Source organism: Heptranchias perlo, chromosome 20, assembly GCF_035084215.1.
Source record: "Heptranchias perlo isolate sHepPer1 chromosome 20, sHepPer1.hap1, whole genome shotgun sequence".
NCBI classification, from domain to species: Eukaryota; Metazoa; Chordata; class Chondrichthyes; order Hexanchiformes; family Hexanchidae; genus Heptranchias; species Heptranchias perlo.
In genome coordinates this window covers 30,104,353-30,130,035 of record NC_090344.1, presented here as the reverse complement: position 1 = coordinate 30,130,035, position 25,683 = coordinate 30,104,353, and the positions used below count along the sequence as shown (strand labels likewise).

The 25,683-nt window shown below is 43.3% G+C and overlaps 4 non-coding genes across 4 annotated transcripts; 3 read left to right on the top strand and 1 right to left on the bottom strand.

Moving 5' to 3' along the window:
• The first annotated feature begins 2,572 nt into the window (after positions 1–2,572).
• Positions 2,573–2,646, top strand: trnat-agu (transfer RNA threonine (anticodon AGU)). The gene has a single exon. It is a non-coding gene; the product is annotated as a tRNA-Thr (tRNA).
• A 4,189-nt stretch (positions 2,647–6,835) lies between these two features.
• trnas-uga (transfer RNA serine (anticodon UGA)) lies at positions 6,836–6,917 on the bottom strand. Its single transcript has one exon. It is a non-coding gene; the product is annotated as a tRNA-Ser (tRNA).
• A 7,009-nt stretch (positions 6,918–13,926) lies between these two features.
• trnap-cgg (transfer RNA proline (anticodon CGG)) lies at positions 13,927–14,014 on the top strand. The gene is given in 2 exon segments: positions 13,927–13,962; positions 13,979–14,014. It is a non-coding gene; the product is annotated as a tRNA-Pro (tRNA).
• Positions 14,015–21,499: 7,485 nt separating this feature from the next.
• Positions 21,500–21,585, top strand: trnak-uuu (transfer RNA lysine (anticodon UUU)). The gene is given in 2 exon segments: positions 21,500–21,536; positions 21,550–21,585. It is a non-coding gene; the product is annotated as a tRNA-Lys (tRNA).
• The last annotated feature ends 4,098 nt before the right edge of the window (positions 21,586–25,683 follow it).

The window sequence follows — 25,683 nt, the reverse complement described above, 5'->3', positions numbered from 1 at the left end:
TTCTGTCCCAGGTTATCGTTTCTAAACGTTTCCCCACCACTGAGGTTAAACTGACTGGCCTATAGTTGCTGGGTTTAATCGTACACCCTTTTTTGGGCAAGGGTGTAACCTTTGCAATTCTCCAGTCCTCTGGCACCACCCACATATCTCAGGATGTTTGTAGATTATGGCCAGTACCTCCGCAATTAACACCTTTAAATCCCTCAGCATCTTAGCATGCATCCCATCCGGACCTGGTGGTTTATCCACTTCAAGTACAGCCAGCCGTTCAAGTGCCTCTTCTTTTTCAATTTTTAGACCATCCAGTATCTTAACTATACCTTCTTTTGCTGAGGCTCTGGCAGCATCTTCTTGGTAAAGACAGATGCAAAGTACTCATTTGGTACCTGGGCCATCCCCTCTGCCTCCATGAGTAGATCTCCTTTATCGGGCCTACTCGGCCTCTCCCCTCTCCTTACTACCCGTTGAATGTTTACATGCCTGTCGAAAACTTTTGGATTCCCTTTTATGTTGGCCGTCAGTCTATAGTCATATTTCTCTTTGCTTCTCATTTCCTTTTTCACTTCCCCTCTGAACTCCCTAATTTCGGCCTGGTGAATGAGCGCATAAAAAAGTTAGCATTTCTTTCAGCCGGAAACAGAAAGTTACTGGTTGATTAATGACGATTTGAACAAGTATTCGTCTTTTTTACAGTGTTTAATCAGTTTTGACAAGTTAATACAGTGAACTAATACAGTAAAGTATTTTGTAAAAGTTGAATTCCTGATCGGGAACCGCCTCAGACAGCGCATTACTGCCCATCCCTGGGATACAAGATACTACCGAAGCTTTGACAACACATCGCAGGTCCCGCTGCAAAGATACAGCTTGCCAGCTGTTCAGCAATTTGGAACCTGGATAGGGAGTTAAACGCTGAACCATCATCTCACTACCCACTTTAGTCTGATACTCTACCGACTGAGCTCCTACAAAAGCTCCCATCGTACGTATTCATGGGAGGCCTCTGAATTATCCCTGCAGCCGTCGAGCAAGAGTGAGGTCCGTTTGATACAATTCTCAGTGTTGTGTTGAGGAGAATCCTTGTTCCTGTTGAACATGATGTAAGAAACATGGGCAGTGAACTCGTGAGTTTATAATTCTTCTTGTTTGTGCCAAATGTCTTGTCATTCGTTCGCAGCAATTAAAATCACACTTTACCCAGCGGCTCAAAAGCTGAACTTGTCCCACACGGGAGCTGGAAGAGGCCTCTCGACCTTTCAGCGTATTAACATCTGTAAGCTGAATAATTTCTCCCGTTACACAATGACACCAGGCAGAATATTTCCCTTCCAAATTTTCCCCACACGACACTTCCAACCGATGAATATCGGCTTAACGAAAAGAAGAATTGCTTGTTTGGTTCTTTAGATTTAAAGATCTCGTAACGGCCCCTTTGCCATATGAGCTGCCGCTAAAAGCCCCCTCTCTCCCTATGAACAAATAAACTGGCACCTCCTATTGCAAGACGGTAGACCAGAGGAACCCAAGTGCCCACATGGGAAAACTAAGAAGTAGATGCGTTATGGAACATACCAGTTGTACCTTGAACTCCGGTCAAAATGTTCGGAGCAAAAGGTTTGATTGTTTTAGAAGACGCTCGAACTCACAACCTGGTCATTTCTGGAGCCCATACTGCTATAAATAAGTAACGCACGCTTAACAATTGTGCAAAACGAGAGCAGCGAACAACCGACAGCATCAGCGCTCCTGCCAAACAGCTTCATTTTCGGTCTCTCAATTATCACTTCGAGATCTTTCTCAAACAGAAGCCTCCAATCCAGATGCTCTTCGTTAAATAACAATTCCCGAATCAAGAGAGTTTTGATCAATCATGACGAAAGCATGCACAATTTCCTCACCTGTTCCTTTTAATCCCTGGGATGGTAAACATCAGGTCCTGGAGATTTGTCTATCTTCAGCCTAATTATTTTCTCCATTGCCGTTATTTTACTTATACGAATCCCCGTGATTTATTAACAGTTTTCCTCGTGTCTCTGGGATGTTATCCTCATCCATTTCTGTGACAACTGATGCAAAGTAAAAATTGAGCAACTGCCATTTCCTGATTTTCAATTACAATATCACCTCCATCTGTTTTTAAGCGGCCCAAGTTACTCTAAGCCTCCTTTCTCTCTCTTAATATACTTGTAAAAACGTTGAGAGTTGTCCTCATTTTCCCTCACAAGTTTTTCTCCTTTTCCCTTTTTGCTTCTCTTGCGATGTTTTAGTTTCAGCACCACAATAAACAACACTCCGCTGTAAAGTTCGGCTCAATAGTTCTCCAATGTCAGAGCGAGAATTGTCTGAAGTCCTAATTTATGTAATGTAACAAATACAATCACACATAATCATCCGTGTATCAACGCACTGATGGATACACAAAGTTAAACACAGCGAGAAATCCAGTCAGTGTCGGAATGCACAGGTGAACGGACAAGCGAAACAGACAAAGATAAAACGGCCTGAACCCCCAAGAGTGAAGTGTCGCTGATAGATATTAGTGAGAGGAGGTGGGGTTGCTGCATCATCGCTTGGCGCTGTGGCTTAGCTGGTTAAAGCATCTGTCCAGTGAACAGGAAATCCTGGGTTCAACTCCCAGCAGTGCCTTGTGCAGCTTATTATTTTACCTAATTTGTGGAATGAAGCGACAAAATAACACTGTGGTGTTTGTCTTTTTTCAGGTTTCAGGAGGAAACGGATAGCAAGATGACTGTTCAAAAACGCCCTTTCATTCTCCAGACAGACCTCTCATAGAATGTACCTGCCACACGTTAATTTAAGGACACGTTCTTGTTTCTGGGCTCGTTGGGGTCGGGGTATAATTCACGATTTGAGGTTCAAAGTCGGAACTCGTCCAAATTTGGACCTCGACTTGTGATCTTGACCTGCGGTACAAACATTTGCAAACAGGAAAAATAAGTCCTCAAATCGCTCCACCTGAATCTCCAGGCCCAGATGAAATATATCCCAGGATGGTAACAGAAGCAAGGAAGGAAATAGCGGAGGCTCTTACCATCATTTTCCAATCCACCCTGGCAAAAGTTGTCGTGCTGGAGGATTTGAGGATTGCTAACGTTGTACCATTGTTTAAAAAGGGAAAAAGGGATAGATCGAGTAAATACAGGCCAGTCAACCTAAACTCGATGGTGGGTAAATTATTGAGCACAATTCTGACGGAAAGAATGAATCGTCATTTAGAAAGGCACGGATTAATCAAGGACAGTCAGCGTGGATTTGTGAAGGGAAGGTCGTTTGAATTGAATTATTTGAGGAATTATCAAGGAGGATCGATGAGGGTAGCGCGATTGATGTAGTCTACATGGATTTTAGCGAGGCTTTTGGCAAAGTCCGACATGGCAGATTGGTCAAAAATGTAAAAGCCCATCGGATCCAAGGGACATTGGCAAGTTGAATCCAAAATTGGCTGAGTGGCAGGAAGCAAGCGGTTGTGGTCGACGGGTGCTTTTGAGACTGGAAGGCTGTTTCGAGTGGGGTTCCATGCGGCTTCGTACTAGGTCCCTGCATTTCATGGTACAGATCATCGATTTAGACTTAAATGTAGGGGGCATGATTAAGAAATTTGCAGATGATACAAAAATTGGTCCTGTGGTTGATAGTGAGGAGGAAAGCTGTAGACTGCAGGAAGATATCCATAGAGCGGACAGGTGGATAGAAAAGTGGCAAATGCAATTCAATCTGAAGAAGTGTGAGGTAATGCATTTAGTCGGGGGGGGGGGGGGGCAAAAAGGCAAGGGAACACACATCAAATATTGTAATTAATTTGCCATTTAGACTCACTTTCTGCAATTTTACTAATGTCTTCCTTTATTTTTCGCATTTTTCCTTTGTATTAACTACAGCTCGCTATTAGGTGTCGTCCCTAAATTTTGAAATTGTACTTCCGATTCCCGTGTCCAAATCATGAATGTAAATTTTGAACAACAGTGGTCCCAGCACCGATAAATTGTGAACAGCAGTGGTCCCAGCACCGATAAATTGTGCACAGTGGTCCCAGCACCGATAAATTGTGAACAGCAGTGGTCCCAGCACCAATAAATTGTGAACAAGTGTGGTCCCAGGAATTGTGATCTTGAACTTCAGTTGAAACTTTTGCATAAAAGGAAATAACGTCCCCAAATCGTCCCACATGAATCTCAAACGCTTTGGGAAGAAGTTCAATGGAAACAATCAGGACTTTAAAGGCACCTCAACGACCTGAACTTTCGTTGAATGAATTTTGTTAGCCATTACTTTCGACCATGAAATCGCCCTTGACGTTCATCTCACTGAAGCAGAGTGTGGCCGCTTTGTATCTGTGAGCATGTCGGTCGCGTGTTGAGCTTTGATATTGATCGCTTGCAATTTGCAAAATTTCATCAATCGTCAGGGAAAAGAAACCGAGAATCGAATTGTCCCTGTTGGTGATGAACTGAAGGGATTGGTGCTCCAAGCAGATCTGAAAAATGCGTGGTGCAATCGGTAAGAAGTTCCAAATCCACCCTCCAGCCACTCGGCAATCATATTAACTGAGCTTTACTCTGGCCCAGTGTCACCGCGCTGAAATCGAGTATTTGTGCGGCGTGTTTTTCTTCATAGTTGCTGGTTTAAGAGTGAAGACCGGCTTGTTGGATTTTCACTGCTGCAAGTTTCAACCATTCATTTTTCACTGACTGTAGACAGTTGTTATATTGGTCGCGACAAACTCAAAGTTTAGCCCAGTGAATTATTGGTTTAGCAGGTGATCTCTTCACCTGTTCTCGGCGGTGTTATCCGTTAGCGTGAAAGTTTGATGGTTCGAGCCCTTATTTTATTTTATCCTCAGGATTCATCGCCTCAAAGTTCCAGGGTTTCAACGCATGTTTTGGAATCAAGAAAATGTACCGGAATCATTGCCAGCTGAGCAGGACTGATATTCTACCATTTACCCTGCGGTCGGGAATCAGGCACATGAATCATATAAAGGAATGGAACATTGGCTTCACGGTAATTACAATTCTCCTTGACAGACAAGCCCCCGAAAGGCCCGAAGGGAGGCCGCATTCGCAGCAGGAGAGCTGGTTCGCTGTGACATGGAGATTTCTGTCGTGAGTGAGACCAGACTGTTCCTATGTTCAGAGAATAAATTTCACACCCTTTATTTTGGAAAAGCAAAACGGTGGGGATTTTTGTCATAGCCCGATGCCTTTCGTGTTGTATCAGATGTTCCTCGTTGCGTTACTTTCATCTTGATCGGAGAACCAGTTCGGGCGCTCCTGTGATAAACAGCGACAATTGCCAGTTAATGTTAAATTTAACAACGACTCCACTGCGTTTTTAATCCCACTCTTAAGATGCAGTCTATAAAATGAAAAAAAATTCATCACATTCAAAGCATAACAATCTTATTAAAGTTTTGACTGTCTCTCGGTAACCACGTCAACATCGCCTTCAGTCTGAAGTAGAAAGTTATCGATTGATTCATGGTGATTAAAACAGGGATTCAACTACGAACAGGATTTAATTAGCTTCATGTAATTAATTTAATAAGTTCATAACTCTTTTTAATGTTAATTCCCTGACTGAGAATCGAACCTCGCGGCGGTGAGAGTACCGAATTCTCACCACCAGGCCATTGGGGAGCTCCCAAAATTGCGCACGAGACAAAGTGGAACTGATGACATTATTTTTTCTTTCGCTCTTTCATGATTCATTCAGCTCTGTGTTTATTCTCAGGCCTCTTATCTCTCCTTCTTTTCAGCTCCTGACGGCGGATATTCCTGTGGTGAAATATCAATAATATAGAACATCTCACAGCCCCGGTATATTTGCTGTTTCTCTGTGCAGTTCTGTGCAAAATCAAACTGCACGCAAATACCGACAGTGCCTCTCTCTCACTCCCCACAGAAGCAGCAGGAGATGCCACTTTAAACTGCCAGTTGCTTCAAACGATTCATGATGGACCTGCGTGGCCTTGCAGTTTTCCAAGGAGCTGTATTCAGTGCGTGAATTTTGGAAACGGAAACATGTCCATCAGCAGCTTGTGGTCGTATTTTACCTCACTTTCCATTTCATGTACATGCCTACTTGCACTTGGTGATGTCATTGCCTGAAAATCACCTCTGTCGCGATATTACTTCGAACAGAAAATGCCATTTTGTGCGAGCAGTTTGTCTGGCAGGAAAATGACCTGTGTTACAAAGGGCCAAGTCGGAAAGGCTGCGTTGCTCTGCTTGTTCGCAGCAAAGAATTTTCAGTGTTTCCTTGGGGTTTAGTGTTTAGGATTCGGCGCTTTCATCATCACGGCAAAGGTTCGATTGTCGGTCTCAACATCCGCATATTATACACTCTACCATAAGTGTACTGTACTCAAATTGCTGATTTTTTCATTGTGAGGGGAAGAAACATAAATGTGTGGACATTAACTACGAATTCATCAGCTGGGTTGCACCATTTCTTTTCCTACCGTCTCAGTCTTTCCATCTTTACCCTTCTCTGCTGGTGTTGCAGGTTCCATCATTCTTCGCTGTTCACGATGCCTGAGAAGTCCATCAGGAGAAAACAGGCAAAGTCAAGAGACAGAGATAGGGAGAGATTAAAACATAGAAATAAATTGTATAAATGTCAAGTTCTGCGAACGAGCAGAACTTAGAATGGAGCTTGGGAGAGATTCCTTCACGTGTCTTGCAATTTTGCGAGAGATCATTGGGCTCCGAGTTAAAAGCGTCGTTGGCGATGGAGCATCTCTCTGAGGGAGCGAACAAGGTCCGTTCGTTCAAGTTCATATTAATTTGAACACTGAACAAACTTTACAAAGTAGCGCTGCGAACAGGATTCGAACCTGTGCAGGGAAACCCCATTGGATTTCAAGTCCAACGCCTTAACCACTCGGCCATCGCAGCTGCAAACATCGATGATGCACAGCTATAAATCAGAATGCGTAGGGTTATCACACGAGATCTGTGACACTTTGTTCTCTCAGACAGGTTTCCAACTGGAAACTTATAGCTTGTTAAGGTGCTGACTTTGCTGTCTCGGTGAGAGAATTCTCCTTTATCACGTGAGAAACCGGGGTTCGATTTCCGGTTCGTTTCGGATTATTTTCATTCTCCATTCATACGATCGCTTGAATTGTGCGACATTCGCCCTCAGCTTCAATCTGCGCACCATTTGAGACATTTTCCATTCTCCACGTGTGTTGCGTCGAAGCTGGGTTGGAAAATCACATTGCAAGTCTAACGCCTTAATCATTGGGACATCGCAGCTGCAAGCGACAAATCCGACACGGCTGCAGAAGAGAATGAAGAAGGTTATGACAGGAGAACTCTGAGACTGTATGTTCTTTTAGAGAGGTTTCGAACTGAGCGCATGCCGCCGGCTGCTGTGCGGACTTTGTTATTTCAGTGATAAAATTCTTGCTTTCTGCGCGGGAGGCGCGGGTTCGATCACCACCCAACAGAGGAGCATTTTTCATTCTCCATTCATGAGTTCACGTGAATTCGGATACGTTGACATTCAGCTTCAATCTGAACACCATCTTGTGATATTTTCGTTTCTCCATGTGTGTTGTCGTCGACAGAACCTCTGCATTCTGTCCTCCATGCACTGGAATTAAGACAATCCTGCCGACTACACCGCTGACAAGACGTGAGAAGCCAATTAGTGATTTTGAACTAAAAATTGTAACACCGCAGGGCTCGTCCGGGATCTCTCACATAACAATCAGCAAATCCCCAAAGCGAGATATCATACCCGAAGACCAACGAGCCACTGATAACAGAGGGGTGCAACCAATGCAGAATTCTGTGCCACCCACAGCCGATCGGCCACCATTCTGTACATCCTATCACTTTTTCTATTCCGATGTACGGCAATGTGAAGACGTACATTAACTATTTCATTTCAACAATATTAGCATCTCTTTACCACATTCGTTTCGAATGTGCGAGTTGTAATATCAAGTGAGACTTTGCAGAATTAATTGCTCTAAAGCTACATTGTTGTCTGTCTCGGCATCCGCAGATTATCCACTCCACCACAAGTATAACATTGACTACACTTCAAAAATACTTAATTGGCTGTAAAGCGCTTTGGGAGGTCTTGATGTCGTGAAAAGCGCTTTATAAATACAAGATTTTGTTTTTATACTGGGCTAAAAGTACTGATGATTTCACTATGAGGACGAAGCGACATCGATATGTGGACATTGGCTCAGAATTCATCATCTGGATTGGTCCTTTACTTTTCCTCCCGTCTCAGTCTTTCGATCTTTACCGTTCTCTGCTGGTGTCGCAGGTTCGAAGAGCTTTGGCCGTTCAAGGAAGCTTGAGAAGTCCATCAGGGGAAAACAGAGAGTGACAGAGACAGGGAGAGATAGAGAGATAAAAGTAAAGAAAAAAAAGCCTGAATATCAATTTAGCAGAATTTGAAATGAAGCTTGAGAAAGATGGAATCATACACTCATAGAATCGTTACTGCACAGAAAGAGGCCATTCGGCCCATTGAGCTTGCCCCGGCTCTCTTCAAGAGCAATCCAGTTCGTCCCATTCCCCCGTTCTTTCCCTGTAGACCCGCAAATATTTTCCTTCAAATATTAATCTAATTCCTTTTCGAAAGTCACGATTAAATCTGCTTCCACCACCCTTTCAGGAGATCTATTCCAGATTATAACTACTCGCCGATTTAAAACGTTTTTCCTCATATCGCCTTTGGTTCTTTTGTCAACCACCGTAAATCTGTGTCTTCTGGTTCTCGACCCTTCCGCCAACGGGAGCAGTTTCTCTTTATTTACTTTATCTAAACCCGTCACGATTTTGAACACTTCTAGCAAATCTCCTCTCAACCTTCCTGCCCTAAGGTGAACAACCCCAGCTTCTCCAGTCTATCCACGTAACTGAAGTCCCTCATCCCTGGAACCATTCCAGTAAATCTTTTCTGCATCCTCTCTCAGGCCTTCACATCCTTCTTAAAGTGCGGTGCCCAGAACAAGACACAATACTCCAGTCGTGGATTATTGTGAAGTTTCCTTCACGCACCTTGACATTTTGCATGACCATTGGGCTCCCAATTAAAAGGCTCTGCCGCGGTGGAGGATCTATCTGAGAGAAGGAAATGAGGCCCGTTATCTCCAGTTCATACTTATTTGAGCATTGAACAAAACTGTAAACAATAGCGCCGCGAGCAGCATTCCAATGTTTCACCGAAAGACCCTGTCGAGTTTTAGATCTAACGCCTGAACCACTCGGCCATCACATACAGCGAGTGCTGGTAATGCACGGCTGTAAATCAGAATGTGCAAGGTACTCAGAGGAGGTTTGTGAAATTATATGTTGTTTCAAACAGGTTTCCAAATGGACACAGAGAGCCCGATGCCATGAAAACGTTGCTGTTTCACTGGTACAATTTGCACTTACCACGCGAGGGAACAGGGTTCGTATTCCCGACAAATTAAGGCGCATTTTTATTCTGCACCTCTGAGATCGCCTGAATTGGGATAAATTCACCTTCAGTTTCAATCTGCACACCGGCGTGAGATATTTTACTCTCTCCGTGTGTTTTGCGTCGATAAACCGGCTGCATTCTGGCCTCTGGACCTCAAACATGCTCGAGAATTAAATCAATCCTGCTTTCTGCAACGCTGAAAAGATGTGAGAAAGAAATTAGTGAATCTTCACTGGAAATAGTGAAACAGCAGGATTCTGGGATTTGAACTGGGGACCTCTCACATATCAATCAGTGAAACGCCCAAAATGAAAACCATAATCCGAGAACAAGGAGCCGTCAGTAACACAACCGGACAACCAGTTAAAATATCCCTGCGACCCACAACCGATCGCCCATTCATTCAGACCGCTTCTGTCCATCGAATCATAGAATGGTTACAGCACAGAAGGAGTCTATTCGGCTCATTGAGCCAGTGCCTGCTTTTTGTAAGAGCAATCCAATTAGTCCCATTCCCCGGCCCTTTCCCGGTGCTCTGCATTTTTCCCCTTCAAATTCCTTTTTTAAAGTCACGATTGAATCTGATTCCACCACCCTTTCAAGCAGCGCATTCCAGATCAGAACTACTCGCTGCGTAATTAAGTGTTTCCTCATATCGCCTTTGGTTCTTTTGCAATCACCTCAAATTTGTGTCCTGTGGTTTCCGACCATTTCACCAATTAAAACAACTTCTCTTGATTTACTTTATCGAAACCCTTCATGACTTTGAACACTTCCACCAAATCTCCTCTGAAACTTCTCTGCTGTAAGGGGAACAACCCATCACCCGGAAAATACGGTCAATTAGCTTCAATTAATTTATTTGATCATTAAACAGACATTTAAAGACAGGTCTTGTTTTGTGCAAGTGTGATCTGATCGTTTTAATCGCTGGTTTCAATGTCTGGGGCGTTTCTCGATTCGAATTTTACCACTGACAGAATTTCTGCAAATATCCATTTTGACCTGTTCACAGAAAACCCGATTGTCGTGCGATGGAGCAGAGGATGTGAAAGAAGCTGAAAGTGAAAGTGCAGATATTACTTTCATCACTGGGACAGGACACGTTTCCACAGGTAAGGACATCTCACCTTCAGTTTCTTTCCAGCAGAGTGGGACAGGTGATCAGAGTGACCGGGCTCCAGCGGCGCAATCGGTCCTTATTTGAGTTACAGGCTCAGGAAATGCCGGGGTTTTTAATTCGAATCTCAGCAAGATCAAACAAACCTTTTGTTTGTGAACATTTCGACCGGAGTTGAAGGAACAATTGATATGTTCCAAAATGCATTTAATTATCTGAATTGACATGTGGTTCCTCCGGACTATGCGGTTGCAAGAGCAGATGAGATGTTGAGTATTACTAGTTTACAGGAGGGAGGCTGCGGTTTTAGAGACACAAACTATGACTTTGATCCATCTTCAAATCGTGGGATTTAACTGGAGCTTTAAACCAGCGCCAGAGGCCGCTCAGCCAGGATACTTTCCATCCTGCACTTCAGGAGCTAGTTTTACAGGAATAGAATGACTGCAAGCAAGAATTCTACCCCTGAAGCATCAATGCTGCCACGGCAGCAGGATGCATGTGTCCAGTTGGAAACCGATCTGAAGGAACATGCAGTCTGAAGAGCCGGAAGTCGAGCAGATTGACTTTCGGTCTGAGCAGATGTTGAGTCTCCTTCTTGAGAGTGTTTCGCCAATCCTGCTCAGAGTGGTTTAAGAATCATGAATTCGGGTGTGACTGGAGCCACTTGTGTAAGATGAAGTGTCGGGGGCAGTTTCACATCCTTGACGGACATTAGTGATCCTGTTGCGGTTTTGCTGCAAAATTTCACTTCCCAGCTCCCGAACTAAAATCCAACGCCGTTGCAACTCGAATCCACAGCCTTTGAATGGCTTATCAAACAAAACAAGGAGAAGTCCAACACACTCGCCATTGCACCAAAGGGTCAGTTGCTAAAAAAAACCTGAATAAAAAGAAAGACGCGTTTCTCCGGTCCAGTGGCAAAGTGAGAATGGATGTTATTCAAAAAACTGTCCCCTCGAATCTGTCTTTATATATTTTTTTGTAAGCTTCGATTTTAAAAGTTATAAAAAGCCAAAATAAATAAAGTAAATTATAAGAATCGAATCCGTGATTAAGGCGTTATAACACACTCTAAGCAACTGAGTTAACCGGCCGTACTGACGGTCAATTAGACATTTGAATTAATTTCTGTACCTGTACGCTAGTTGGTCGCGCTTTCTGCACTTGGACTCCTAAATCTCTCTGCTCCTCCACAGTTCCTAGTTTCTCACCATTTAGAAAACATTCTGATTTATCTTTCTTAGATTTAAATTGGATGATCTCGCTCACCTCCCATTGAACTATATTTTCCGCAGTTTTGCCCACTCACTGAATCTATCAATTCCCACTTTTCAACTTCCTGCTTCAATCTTCATGACTTATTGCGTCACCAGAAGGCTGCGTGTTCAAATCACGGGGTAACCGTTACTTTTCGAGCTGATCGGATTCTGGATCGTTCCGGAATGAATATTTCATCTGCTTTTTCTCAATAAACAGAACCTTGCTCTAAAGTCTGCTTCCCTGGTTCTCAAATTTCAGGAAGGCGTCTCATTCCGCCCTCGACTTTTGATTTTCACCTGCGGTTGAAACTTTTGCAAAGATGGAAAATAAGTCCCCAAATCGCTCCACGTGAATCTTAAACGCTTTGGGAAGAAGTTCAGTGCAAACAGTTAGGAATTTAAAGGCACCTCAATGACCTGCACTTTCTTGGAATGAGTTTTGTTCGCCATTGCATTCGACCGTGAAATCGCTCCCGGCTTTCATCTCACTGAAGTGAAGAGTGTGACCGCGTTACATCTGTCAGAGTGTAAGTGACGAGTTTGGGTCGGTATGGTTCGTTTCCAACTTTTGAAATCTCACCAAGCAGCAGAGAAAAAGAATCTTGGAATCAAATTGTCCCTGTCAGTGTTGAATTGAAGTGAATATCGCTCCAAGCAGATCTGGACAACTCGCAGCGCAGCCGCACAGGAGTTCCAAATCCACCTTCCCGCCACTCGGCAATCGCATGAACGGAACTTTACTCTGACCCAGTGTCACCGCGCTGAAATCGAGCATTTCTCGGCCACACTTTTTCTGAACATCATGGTTCGTGGTTTAAGAGTGAAAACTGCCGTCCGCTTCACTGTAAGTGCAAGAGACATCTTTGTAAACACCGAGTCGTGTCACAGACCTGCTCGTCGGACCTGCTCATTTCATCTCATCTCATTTTCAGCAAACCTGAATATTACTGGAATAGAGAATGGCGAATCACAGCTCGATAAATCAATCCTCTCGACCACGAGGGGACTGAGTCTTCCAACATACAGGTGTTTAATGGCAAGGTGAGTTTAATGTTCAGGAATAATAGAGCACAGATTTTCACTCGTGCAAACTTCACACACTTTATTTTGGAAAAGTAAACTGATAATAGAGAGAGGTTATATCAACCTGAATTTTTAGCTCGTTGAATCAGTGGTTCAATTACAAACGTGTGCTGTCTCTATGGTGCAATCGGTTAGCGCGTTCGGTTGTTAACCGAAAAGTTGGTGGTTCGTGCCCACCCAGGGACGGTAGGGAGACTTTTTTCTTCATGGTCTCGCATTTCCTGGTTTCTGATGGTTGTTTTGGCTGCAAAACAAATGCCCGGTTTCGATAGCCAGCTGACCACGGCCGATCTTCCACCATTTCACCTGTGATTGGCTTCGGGGAAATCTGAATTATTCTTGACACACAAGGTCCGAAAGTAGCAGGAGAGCCGCTTCACTCTGACATGGATATTTCTGCAGTGAGTGTCGCCAGACTGTTTCCACAATGAATGTCACTCCCTTTTATTTTGGAAACGCAAAATTGTATGCACGTTCGGATGGGTTTCAGTTGATTTGTGAGAGATCATGAAAGGATCCTGCAGCGCTGCCTTGTATGATAACAACAGTTCTAAGCCGCATTTCAGTCGCGGCAACAAATCCTCACATCCGAGTATCTGCACCCTTAAATCCGAGTATTTGCACCCTCACACCGGAATATCTGCACCCTAACACCGGAGTAACTGCACCTTTAAATCCGAGAATCTGCACCTTTCCAGCAGAGTATCTGCACCCTCACACCGGAGTATCTGCACCCTCACACTGGAATATCTGCACCTTTACACCGGAGTATCTGCACCCTCACACCGGAGTATCTGCGCCCTGACAACCATTAACTCATCAACTGTCCCCAATCATCTTTATCAGCGTCAGGAGCCCTAAACAAAACTCAACAGTGAAGAAATTGGCTTTATGATTCGTCACTAATGTCCGGACACATTTTTATTTCCAGTGCTTTGAAGGAGATTTGGGGAAAGTGGCCGCTGATACTCAGAAACTACTGCTTGTTGTGCTTTTTTTCCAGCGGGCTCGTTGGTCTAGGGGTATGATTCTCGCTTCGGGTTTGTTGTTTGAAATATGTGAGAGATCCCGGGTTCAAATCCCGGACGAGCCCTCATTTTTTTCCCCCCGACTTTTTATCTTGAGCTGCTGTTCAAACTGGTCGGGTGTTTGGAGGTATCTCAATGATCTCACGTCCTCTGAATGCATTGTACTTGCAATTGCAATTGACCTTAAAACCGCTCTCGGATTTTATCTCACTGAAGCAGAATGTGGCCGCTTTTTATCTGTCAGCGTGGAGGTGACGAGGTTGTGTTTGATAACCGCGGGCATACCTGTCCGGACATTGGTTGTCAGAATGTACAAATTGTTGTCTCAAATATTCTGTTGTCATCGAGGGAGCTCTAGTTTTGCATGCCCAACCTTTCCCCGAGTAAGAATGTGGCCAGTCTGTACCCGAACTATCTCCTCGCTCAAAGCCTCCCATTGCTCATTTACTGTTTTACCTGCCAATCTTTGATTCCAATCCACCTGGACCCGATCGATTATCAACTCCCTGCAATTAGCTCTCCTCCAGTTGATTATTTTCATACTTGATTTTTCCTTGCATTTTCCATAACGACACGAAACCTGTTGCAAATGCTCCCCCACTGAATCATGCTCCACTTGCCCCACTTCTTTCCCCGAAATAAATCCAACACTGCTTCCCTCCTCGTTGGGCTGAAAACATACGGATTAAGAAAGTTCTCTTGCACACATTTCATGAATTGCTCGCCCTCTTTGACTTTTACACTGCTATTTCTCAGTCTATATTAGGATAAATTAAGTTCCCTTTTATCACGACTCTAAAATTATTGCATCTTTCTGCAATTTGCCTGCCAATTTGCTCCTCTATCTCCTTCCCACTATTTGTTCGCCTATAGTCTGCACCCAGCAGCGTAATAGCTCCTCAATTGTTCCTTAATTCTAAACAAATAGATTCTGCCTTTGAACCCTTAAGCATGGCGACCCTTTCTACCGCTGTAACAATATTTTTGATCAATCGTGCCTGCTTCCGTCTGCCCCCCGCCCCCCTTTTCTCTTTCCTGAATACGTTGTAGCGAGGAATATTTAAGTGGCCACTCCTCCGCTTCTTTGAGCCAGCTCTCCATTATTGACACTATAACATGATCCCATGTTGCTGATTGTGTCTGCAGCTCACCAACCTTATTTACCAAGTGTGTTAAACACAACATCAGGGCATAAGGGTAGGACAAGTTCTATTGCCCAATTAAATGTTCTATACACTAATGTACGTAGCATAAGAAATAAAACAAGTGAATTCGAAGCGTAAATTCAGCTTATAGTGCATGACGTAGTGCTCATCACTGAGACCTGGCTACAAACTGGGCATGACTGCGAGATAAATATTTCAAGTTATAAGCAGTTTAGAAAGGATAGGGACATTGGAGAAGGAGGGGGAGTAGCGATATTGAGGAGGGATGCCATTACTGCATTAGAAATAAGAGATATCAGTAAAGGTGAGCACGCAGTAGAAACGCTTTGTGTAGAAATGAGTAACAGAATCGAATACAATACTTTGGTGGGAGTTGTTTATGGACTTCCGGATAGCAGTGAAAAAGTAACAGGATACACAGAAGCGGACAGGGTGGTGGGGGTCTGGAACTCACTGTCTGAAACGGTGGTCGAGGCAGAAAACCTCAACTCATTTAAAAAGTACTTGGATGTGCATTTGAAGTGCCGTAATCTACAGGGCTATGGACCAAGTGTTGGAAAGTAGGATTAAGTTGGATAGCTCTTTTTCGGCCGGCACAGACACGATAGGCCGAATGGCTTCCTTCTGTTCTGTAATTTTCTATGATTCCATGATTCCGTGTGTGGGAAGGGATTCACTCAGTCATCACACGTGCTGAGACACCAGGGAGTTCAAAAGTGACTGCAGGAGTTGGATTCTGCTGTTAATCCCATCCAGAACTGAACCATTTTCATTCTGACATTTCGGGTTTGTTTCTTCTGATGTTAATAACCCCTATAACTGGGCTGGAGTTTAATTTTCTGGATATCTGTTGAATAAATCAGCTTTGTTTTAAACATCTTGTTGTAGATTTTGGTCTTTCCCACCTGAGTGTTTAGCATCACCTGACTGGAGCTCAGAAAGGACAATCTGGGGGCAGGATCGTCCGATGGGAACAGAACTTCAACCTGGACACAGTCCTTCAGGGCCACACTGAGAGGGGCAAACGGCACTTTGGTCTTTCTTGGCTCTGTTCACTGATAGCAAAGTGGCCGTGCGGCATCCAGTCTAAAAATGACTGTGGTAATTATTCTCTGAAGATTTAACCTCTTTGTCTGACAGTCCTGAGTCGACCATTTAAGGCAGGCGTTAACTCATTTAAAATAAACCCGCTTAAAATAAATGGGTTATGAATTGTGATTTCCGTGAAGCCAATGTTCTATTCCTTTATATGATTGATGTGCCTGATTTCCGACCGCAATGTTATTGGTGGAATATCAGGCCTGCTCAGCCGGCAATGATCACGATACATTTTCTTGCAGACCAAACACACCTTGAAACCCTCAAACTTTGAGGCCATGAATCCTTAGGGAAAATAAAATAAGGGCTTGAACCATCAAACATTCGCGCTCACCGATAGCACGACGGAGACAGGTGAAGAGGTCACCTGCTAAACCAGTAATTCACTGAGCTGAACCTTGAGGTTGCAGCCACCAGTATAACAGCTGTCTGCTGTCAGTTCACTTTTCCAAAATGAATGGTTGAAGCTTGCAGGAGTGAAAATCTAACCAGCCGGTCTTTACTCTTAAACCAGCAACTGTGAAGTTAAGAGAAACGTGCCGGAGAAATACTCGATTTCAGTGCGGTGACACTAAAGCTCAGTTAATATGATCGCCGAGTGGCGAGAGGGTGGATTTGGAACTCCTGAGCGAATGCACTGCGCATTTTCCAGATCTGCTTGGAGCACCAATCCCTTCAATTCATTACTTACAGGGACAATTCGATTCTCGGTTTCTTTTCCCTGGGGCTTGGTGAAATTTTAAAACTTTAAAGAGAGGTAACCTTGTCACCGATATGCTCGCAGATACAAAGCGGCCACACTCTGCTTCAGTGAGATGAAAGCCCAGAGCGGTTTCAAGGCGGAAGGCAATTGCAAGCAAAGCTCGTTCAATGAAAGTGCAGGTCATTGAGGTGCCTTTAAATTGCTGATTGTTTGAACTGAACTTCTTCCGAAAGCGCTGGAGATTCAGGTGGAGTGATTTGGGGAATTCTTTTCCCTCTTTGCAAAAGTTTGAACCGCAGGTCATGGACAAAAGTCTCGGGCTAAATTAGGGTTTCTCCGGGGTATGAACCTCGAATCGAGAATTATACCCCGACGTCAACCAGCCCAGAAAAATAGAACGTGTTACCGGCACATTCTATGAGACGTCTGTCTGTATAATGAAAGGGCATTTTTGAAGAGACAATCATCAGCAGTTCCGTGTTGGATCCTGAACAAAGTAGAAACACCGCAGTGCGTGTTTTTGCGAGTCAAATTCACTAAACATCATAAATTATACAAAGGCGCTGCTGGGAGTTGAATTTAAGATCGCCTGTTTATTAAACCGGTAATTCATTCAACTAGGCCACGGAGCCAATGCACGGAAATGTTTCGCACCTCCTCTCATTAATATCTATCAGCTACACGTCTCATTCTGTTGGGAGTTCAAACTCTTTTATCTTTGTCTATTTCGCTTGCCCGTTTCCCTGTGAATCCCGATACTGACAGCGTTTCTGGCTGTGTTTATCTTCGTGTGTCCATCAGTGCGTTGATACACGGATGAATATGTGAGCTTGTGTTTGTTACATTAAATAAATTAGGGGATCAGACAATTCTCGCTCTGACACTGAAGAACTAATTAAGCAAATTTCACAGCGAAGTGTTGTTTATTGTGGTGCTGAAACTAAAATAATCGTAAGAGGTGCAAAAAGGGAAAACGAGAAAATCTTGTGACGGAAAATAACTCTTAAGGTTTTTACAAGTATATTAAGAGAAAGAAGGGTGACTAAGAGTCCCCTTAAAGACAGATGGCGGCGATATTGTAATTGAAAATCAGGAAATGGCAGACTTGCTAAATACTCACAGAAAGGGTTGAAGATAATATAACAGAGACACAAGTAAAATAATGGTATTGGTCAAAATAACTGGACCAAAGATAAACAAATCTCCAGGACCTGATGTGGACCACCCCAGGAGACCAAGTGGAATAAGTGAGGAAATTGTACATGCTTTATTCATGATCTTTCATACTCTCTTGTTTCAGGAATTGTTCCATTGATTGAAAAATTGCCAATGTCATTCCATTAATTCGGAAGGGTTGGAGAGATAAAGTAAGAAATTATAGACCTTTTAGTCTGATGTCTGTTGTGAGTAGTTACCAGTATCTGTTATTAGTGAAAGAATGACTGAGCACTTGGATAAATATGAATTGATCAGAGAGAGCCAGCATGGATTTGTAAAGGGTAACTGAAGCCGAACAAAACTAGTTGAACTTTTTGAAGCTGTAACTAACGTGGTAGATAATGGAGTGTCCATGGATGTTATGTAATATTTGACTTCCAGAGGCATTCGATAAGGTACCACACAAGAGACTGTGAACACAAATGAGAGCACATGGAAATTAAAGCAACCTATTGACCTGGGTAGGGAGTTGGTTAGGAGGTAGGAGACAGAGAGTAGGGATAATGGATCTGTGCTCAAATTGACAGGATGTGATTAGTGGTGTCCCCCACGGATCTGTACCGGGGCATCAGCTTTTTACTATGTGTATAAATGACGTAGATGAATTAATAGAAAGCCGTATATCCAAGTTTGTCGACGACATCAAGTTAGGTGGCACAGTGAGTAGTTTAGATGGGAGCATAAAGTTACAAAGGGAAATTGATGGATTACGTGAGTTGGTAAAACTGTGGCAGATGGAGCTTACATAGAATTACATCGAATGTACATCACAGAAACAGACAATGCGGCCCAACTAGACTATGTCGGTGTTTATGCTGAGACGAGCATTCTCAACACCTCTTCATCTAATCCTATGAGCAAACCCTTATATTCCTTTCTCCCCCATGTGTTTATCTAGATTCCCCGTAAATGTATCCAAGCTATTCGCCTTAACTACTCTTTGAGGTAGCGTGTTGCACATTCTAACGAATCTCTGGTTAAATATGGTTCTCTTGAATGCCATATTGGATTTATAAGTGACTATCTTATATTCATGGCCCCAAGTTTTGGAGTGCTCACCCCCAAAAGTGCAAACACCTTATCTACATCTGATCTATCAAATCCTTGCATAATCTGAAAGTCCCACATCAGGTCACCCTTCAGCCTACTCTTTCCTTTGGAAAAGAGACCCAGTCTTTTCAAACTTTGGACCTAAGCAAGATAGATCAGAATATTTTCTAACTGGTGAGAAGCCAGGAACTGTGGAGGAGGAAAGATGTTTACGGGTCCAAGTGCAGAAATCATGAAAAGTCAGTGGACAGTTACAAAAAATAATAAAAAAGGCAAATGGACCATTGGTCTTTATCTTAATGGAGCTGGAATTCAAAGGGGTGGAAGTTATGTTACAGTTATATAAACTCTGCTGAGACCACATTTCTAGCACTGCATTCAGTTCTGGGCACCACACCTCAGGGAGGATAGATTGGCCTTGGAGGGGGTGCAGCGCAGATTCACCAGAATGATACCGGAGCGAAAATGGTTAAATTATGAGGACAAGTTGCATCGACAAAGTTTGTATTTCCTTGTGTATAGAAGATAAAGTGATGATGTAATCGAGTTGTTGAAGGTGATTAAATGAGCCAATGGTGCGTGTGTGAGCTGTGAGACAGCTTGAAATCCCAATCCTCTCCACCACTGTGGACTGAGTCTTCCAACATACAGGGATTTTCACTCGTGCAAGTTTCATCCACATTTTATGCTCTTCATTTCTCCGACCTGCTTGTTCCGCCTTTCCCTTCATTTCAGGACTTACTGGAAAAACTCGATTCTGCGGTCAATCTTCGGGTCACATGTTGAGATTTCAAATAATTGAAATCGACCCTTATCAACCCCAATATCGTCACCTACACGTGTGACGAATGCAAAGCGGCTTCTATCGCGGTTTGGCTGCACAACTTGTTCAAAGATACTGTCGGTAATTGGAGGGTCTTTCAAGTCATGACACAAACATAACAGTTCGCACTGCCGTTTTCCGCAAGACGCTTCAGATTCATGGGGAATGATTACGGTCTGGCGGTTAAATCAGTTCCCTCGTTACTAAAAATATTAAAAGTCCCGCCTTTGAACCCGGGACTTTTGGTATTTCTGATAACCTATGCGAAAATGGTTTGTCCTGTATTTTACATTACTTTCTAAATATTACAGATAAGCAGAGCACTTGAGTTGTCACAGCTGTGACTTTGACTTTTCTCCCTCTCGTCTGGATCTCCCCGACAACTGCCACTCACCACAACCTTCTGTCACACTTCTCCATCAGGAAGTTCCGAGCCTCGGTTTTCAAATGAAATAACGACAGCCCTGAGAGAGTTTCCTAGTTTCAGCTCCCAATTTCCCCAAATCCTCAAAGTAGCATGAAAATAATTGTCCTTAAGTTATTAACAATAATAATAATATAATTAAAAGTTCTTATGGTCTGGGGTTTTTTTTCGATGCCACGGCTTTTAACGGTCACTGCGGATGTTTAACGAATCGCCTCTTGGTTGGAGGCTTCTGTGTGGGAAAGATCACGAAGCGATAATTGAGAGACCGAGGATGAAGCTGTTTGATGGGAGCACTTGTGACACAGACCGTGCGCGGCTCCAGTGGCGCAATCGCCCAGCGCGCGTTACTTCTACAATAATTATACGCTCGAGAAATGCTGGGGTTGTGAGCTCCAGCGCCATCTGAAGTAGTTGAAACTTCTCAACATTTTGACTGGAGTTCAAGGTGCAACCGGTTCCAAAACGCATCGACTTCTTCATGTCCCCGTGTGGGCACTGAGGCTCCTCTGGCCTCCCGTCTTACAATAGCAGGTGAGAGTTTATTTGTTTATAGAGGGAGAGGAGGCAATTGGCGACAACTGAAATGGTAAAGTGGCCGGCACGACATCTTTAAATCGAAAGAACCAAAAACACAATTCTTTTTTCCGTGAAGCAGGTATTCATCGGTTTGAAGTGTCGTGTATGGAAAATTCGGGAGGTAAGTCTGCTGCCTGGTGTCACGTTGTGACGGTTGAAATTATTCCGCTTTCAATTGTTGATCGGCTGAAAGATCGAGAGGCCTTTTCCAGCTCCCGTGTGGAACAAGTTTAACTTTGGAGCCATTGGGTAAAGTATTTTTTTTAATTGCTGCTAACCTATGAAAATACATTTTGTACAAACAAGAAGAATTGCAAAATCACGAGTTCACTGTCCATGTTTCTTACATCATATTTAACAGAAACAAGGATTCTCCTCAATACGTTGCTGAAAATTGTATAAAAGGGAGACTCCCCCGAATTCGACATCGACAGGGATAATTCAGAGTCCGACCATGAATCTGTATGATGGAAATCAAACCAACAGCGAGCCTGGATAGCTCAGTCGGTAGAGCATCAGACTTTTAAGAACAGGTAGTGATCTGAGGGTCCAGGGTTCAAGTCCCTGTTCAGGCGGAAACTTTTAAAACAGCTGGCAAGTTCTGCTTTTCCAGCGGACCAAAATCAGCGAAAGGAGCAAGAGTTGCCCATTCAGTCCCTCGAGCCTGCTTCGCCAATTTGATAAGGTCATCGCTGATTTTCGACCTCAACTTCACTTTCCCGACCTATCCCCATGTCCCTTCAGTTCCTTCGTGTCCAACATTCTCTCTCTCTCAGTTTTGAATGTATTCAATGGCTCAGCATCCACAGCCCTCTGGGGTTGAGAATTCCAATGGTTCACAGCCTTCTCAGTGAAGAAATTATTCCTCATCTCTGTACTAAATGACCGGCCCCTTATCTTGAGATTATAAACATTAGTTCTGGACTCTCCAGCTCGGGGAAACAGCATCCCAGCATCTACCCTGTCAAGCCCTCTAAGAATTTTATATGTTTGAATGAGATCACCTGAATATTGAAAACTGCAGAGAATATAGGCCCATTCTGCTCAATCTCTCCTCACAAGACAACCCTCTCATTCCAGGAATCAATCCAGTGAACCTTTGTTGCATCCACTCGAAGGCAAGTGTATCGTTCCGCAGGTAAGGGATCAAAACTGTACACAGTACTCCAGATGCGGTCTCACCAAACCCTATATAATTACAGCAAGGCTTCCTTATCTTTGTACTCCAACCACCTCGCAATAAAGACCAACATACCATTTGCTTTTCTAATTGCTTGCTGCATCTGCATGTTAAATTTCTGTGATCCGTGTACAAGGACACACAAATCCCTCTGAATACCAACATTTCGCAGTCTCTCACCTTTAAAAAGATATTCTGCTTTTCTATTCTTCCTACCAAAGTGAATAACCTCACATTTCCCCACGTTATAATTCATCTGCCAACTTCTCGCCCACTCACTTAACCTGTCTGTATCACTTTGCATCCTCTTTGCGTCCTCCTCACAGCTTACTTTCCCACCTAGTTTTGTATCGTCAGCAAACTTGGATACATTACACTCGGTCCCCTCATCTAAGTCATTAATATCGATTGTAAATATCTGAGGCCCAAGCACTGATATTCACGGCACCCCACTAGTTACAACCTGCCAACCCGAAAATGACCTGTTCATTCTGACTTTCTATTTTATGTACATCAACAAATCCTCAATCCATGTTAATATATTACCCCCTATCCCATGAGCCCTAATCTTGTCCAACAAACTTTTGTGTGGCACCTTATCGATTGCCTTTTGAAAATCCAAATATTCTATATCGACTGGTTCTCCCATATCTACCCTGCTATCTGCACCCTCAAAACCTCTAATAGAGTTGTCAAACAGGATTTCCCTTTCACAAAACCGTGTTGCATGTGCCTAATCATGTTATGATTATCTAAGTGTCCTGTTATTAAGTCCCTAGTAATAGATTCTAACATTTCCCTCCTACTATTGTCAGGCTAAATGGCTTGTAGCTCCCTGATTCCTCTCTCCCTCCTTTCTTGAATAGCGGGGTTATTTTGGTACCTTCCAATCCATGGGGACCTTTCTAGAATCATGGGAACTCTGGAAGATAAAACCAATGCATCCACTATCTCTGCAGCCACCTCTTTTAAAACCCTGGATGTAGGCCACCAGGGCCAATGAATTTGTCAGCTTTTCGTCCCATTGATTCCTCCAGTACTTTTTCATTACTAATCTTAATTGCTTTAGGTTCCTCACTCTCATTAGAACCTTGGTTCCCCAATAGTTCTGGTGTGATTTTTCTGTCTTCTACTATGACGACAGATACAAAATACTTGTTTAACGTCTCTGCCATTTCCTTATTCTCCAATATAAATTCTCCTGTCTCTGCCCCCAAGGGACCCATGTTTACTTACGCGTAATTTCTTCCTTTATACATACTTGTAGAAGCTCTTACAATCCATTTTAATATTTCTTCCTGGTTTACCCTCAATCTATTTTCTCCCATTTTAGCAATTTCTTGGTCATCCTTTGCTGATTTCCAAAACCCACCGAATCCTCAGGCTGACTACTCTTTTTGGCAACAATATAAGCCTCTTTTAACCTAATTCTATCATTAATTTCTCCAGTTAGCCAAGGTTGGGCTACTTTTCCGGTGGTGTTTTTAATCCTCAAGCGAATGTAATTTTGTTGAGAAATTATGAATTATGTCTTTAAATGTTCGCCATTGCCGATCTACCATCATATTTTTAATCTAATTTCCCAAACTACCTGAGCCAACTCACCCCTCATAACAACGTTATTGGTTTTGTTTATATTTAAGACCCTAGTTTCGGACTTAACGACATCACTCTCAAATTCAATATGAAATGCTATCATATTATGATCATTCTTCCCCATGGGATCATTTACTATTAGATTACTAATTAAACTTGTCTCATTGCACAATACGAGATCTAAAATAGCCTGTTCCCTTGTTGGTTCCTCGACATATTGATCGAGAAAACTGGCTCGAATTCATTCCATCAACATCAGACAGCTGATCTTGAGTTGCTAACATGATGTCAACACGATGGGACGTATTATGACTGGAAGACAAGGCCAGATCTGCCATGTGAATTAGATGTTTGCTGCAAACAGGGAGAATTAATGAAACCAAGACTTCCCTGCAGAGCAAGGAGTTGGAAAGAAAGATGCTGGGTATTGAGAGGGGAAGGATTTTGTATGTTGCAGGATGAATGGACAAAAGGATCTCAACTCCCTGCTTCTTTTCTACACTGATAAATCTAGACAAAAATCTCACCTCTGTGCTTCTTTCAGATAATGAATGTCTTGATGCTCAAGAGATCACTGATCCAAGCCAATTATCTCCACTCGCACTCTCCTTCCAATCTTGCACACGTTGCTTAGCTTTGAAGTTGTTTATTTTTTCACACTGGGATTCAATTTGAAGAAAACGATGCTGTGATCAGCTGGTGTTGTTCAGGAAATAGAGTGCAAGAAGATACATAAAATGTTAATTGTAACAGTGACTGTTCGAACACTGTGAGATACAGTTAAAGGTCGCCAACATTTAAAGTGTCAGGCAGCAGATCTTTTCCAAATCATGACAGAAATGCAAGAAAACTTCATGCAGACTTTGATGAGCGGCACGACTTTCGAACAGGAGGCATTTTACAGAAGGCAAGAAAGTGCATTGTGTATCGTTCTTATGTGTTGTCAAATTGAAGAATGATGGGCTGCTGGCTGTTCAGGCAGGAGCGGTGAAATTACTCATGTTGATCAGGAGCGAGCTTTGTGCTCAGTCGGGGGAATTTGGTTGGTGCTATTTTGAACAACACCAGGAAAGTCAAGTTCCCTGATCGGGAATCAAATATGGTGCCGCGGCGGCGACAGCGCCGAATCCTCAGCACAAGACCACCAGCGAATCTGCTGCAATTTTCATTCAAGCAAGCAGACCAACGCTGTCTTTCCGACTTGCCCCTTTGAAACTCACGTCACTTTCGCCCCAGACAAGTTGCTCGCACAAAATGGAATTTACTGTTAGAACATGAAAGACTTGTTCAGACAACGACAGCACCAAGTGCGGGTCGGCAGGGACATGAAATGGACAGTGAGGGGAAATATTACCACAAGCTGCTGGTGTAACTGTTTCCATTTCCAAAATGCACGCACCGAATCAGTGCAGCTCCTGGGAAAGGTGCAAGGCAACGCAGGGCTGTCATGCCTCACTTGAAGCAATTGACACACACAAGATTCTGCCATCACGAGCCATCTCCTTCTGTTTCTGTCATTACTTTATCTCCAGCTTCCTCTGCTCCTCCAGATGCCGGTGAAATAGATGTTCAAAGCAAATACTGCGACTCAACGAGTAAAACACCTGAACTGGAAAGCAGGAAAGGGGGAGAATGATGCTGGGTATTGAGAGACGATGGATTTTGCAGACACCAGGATAAATACACACAACGACCTCATCTCCCAGCTTCTTCGGATACTGCATATCTTAATGCTCAAGAGATGTTCTCACTGCCCCAGGCCCATTATCTCCAGTCGCATCTCCCACCAATCTTGCATATGTTGCTTCGCTCTGAAATTGTGCATTTTTTCACACTGGGATTCCATTTGAAGAAAACATTGCTGTGATCAGCTTGTGTTGTTAAGAAGATGGAGCAC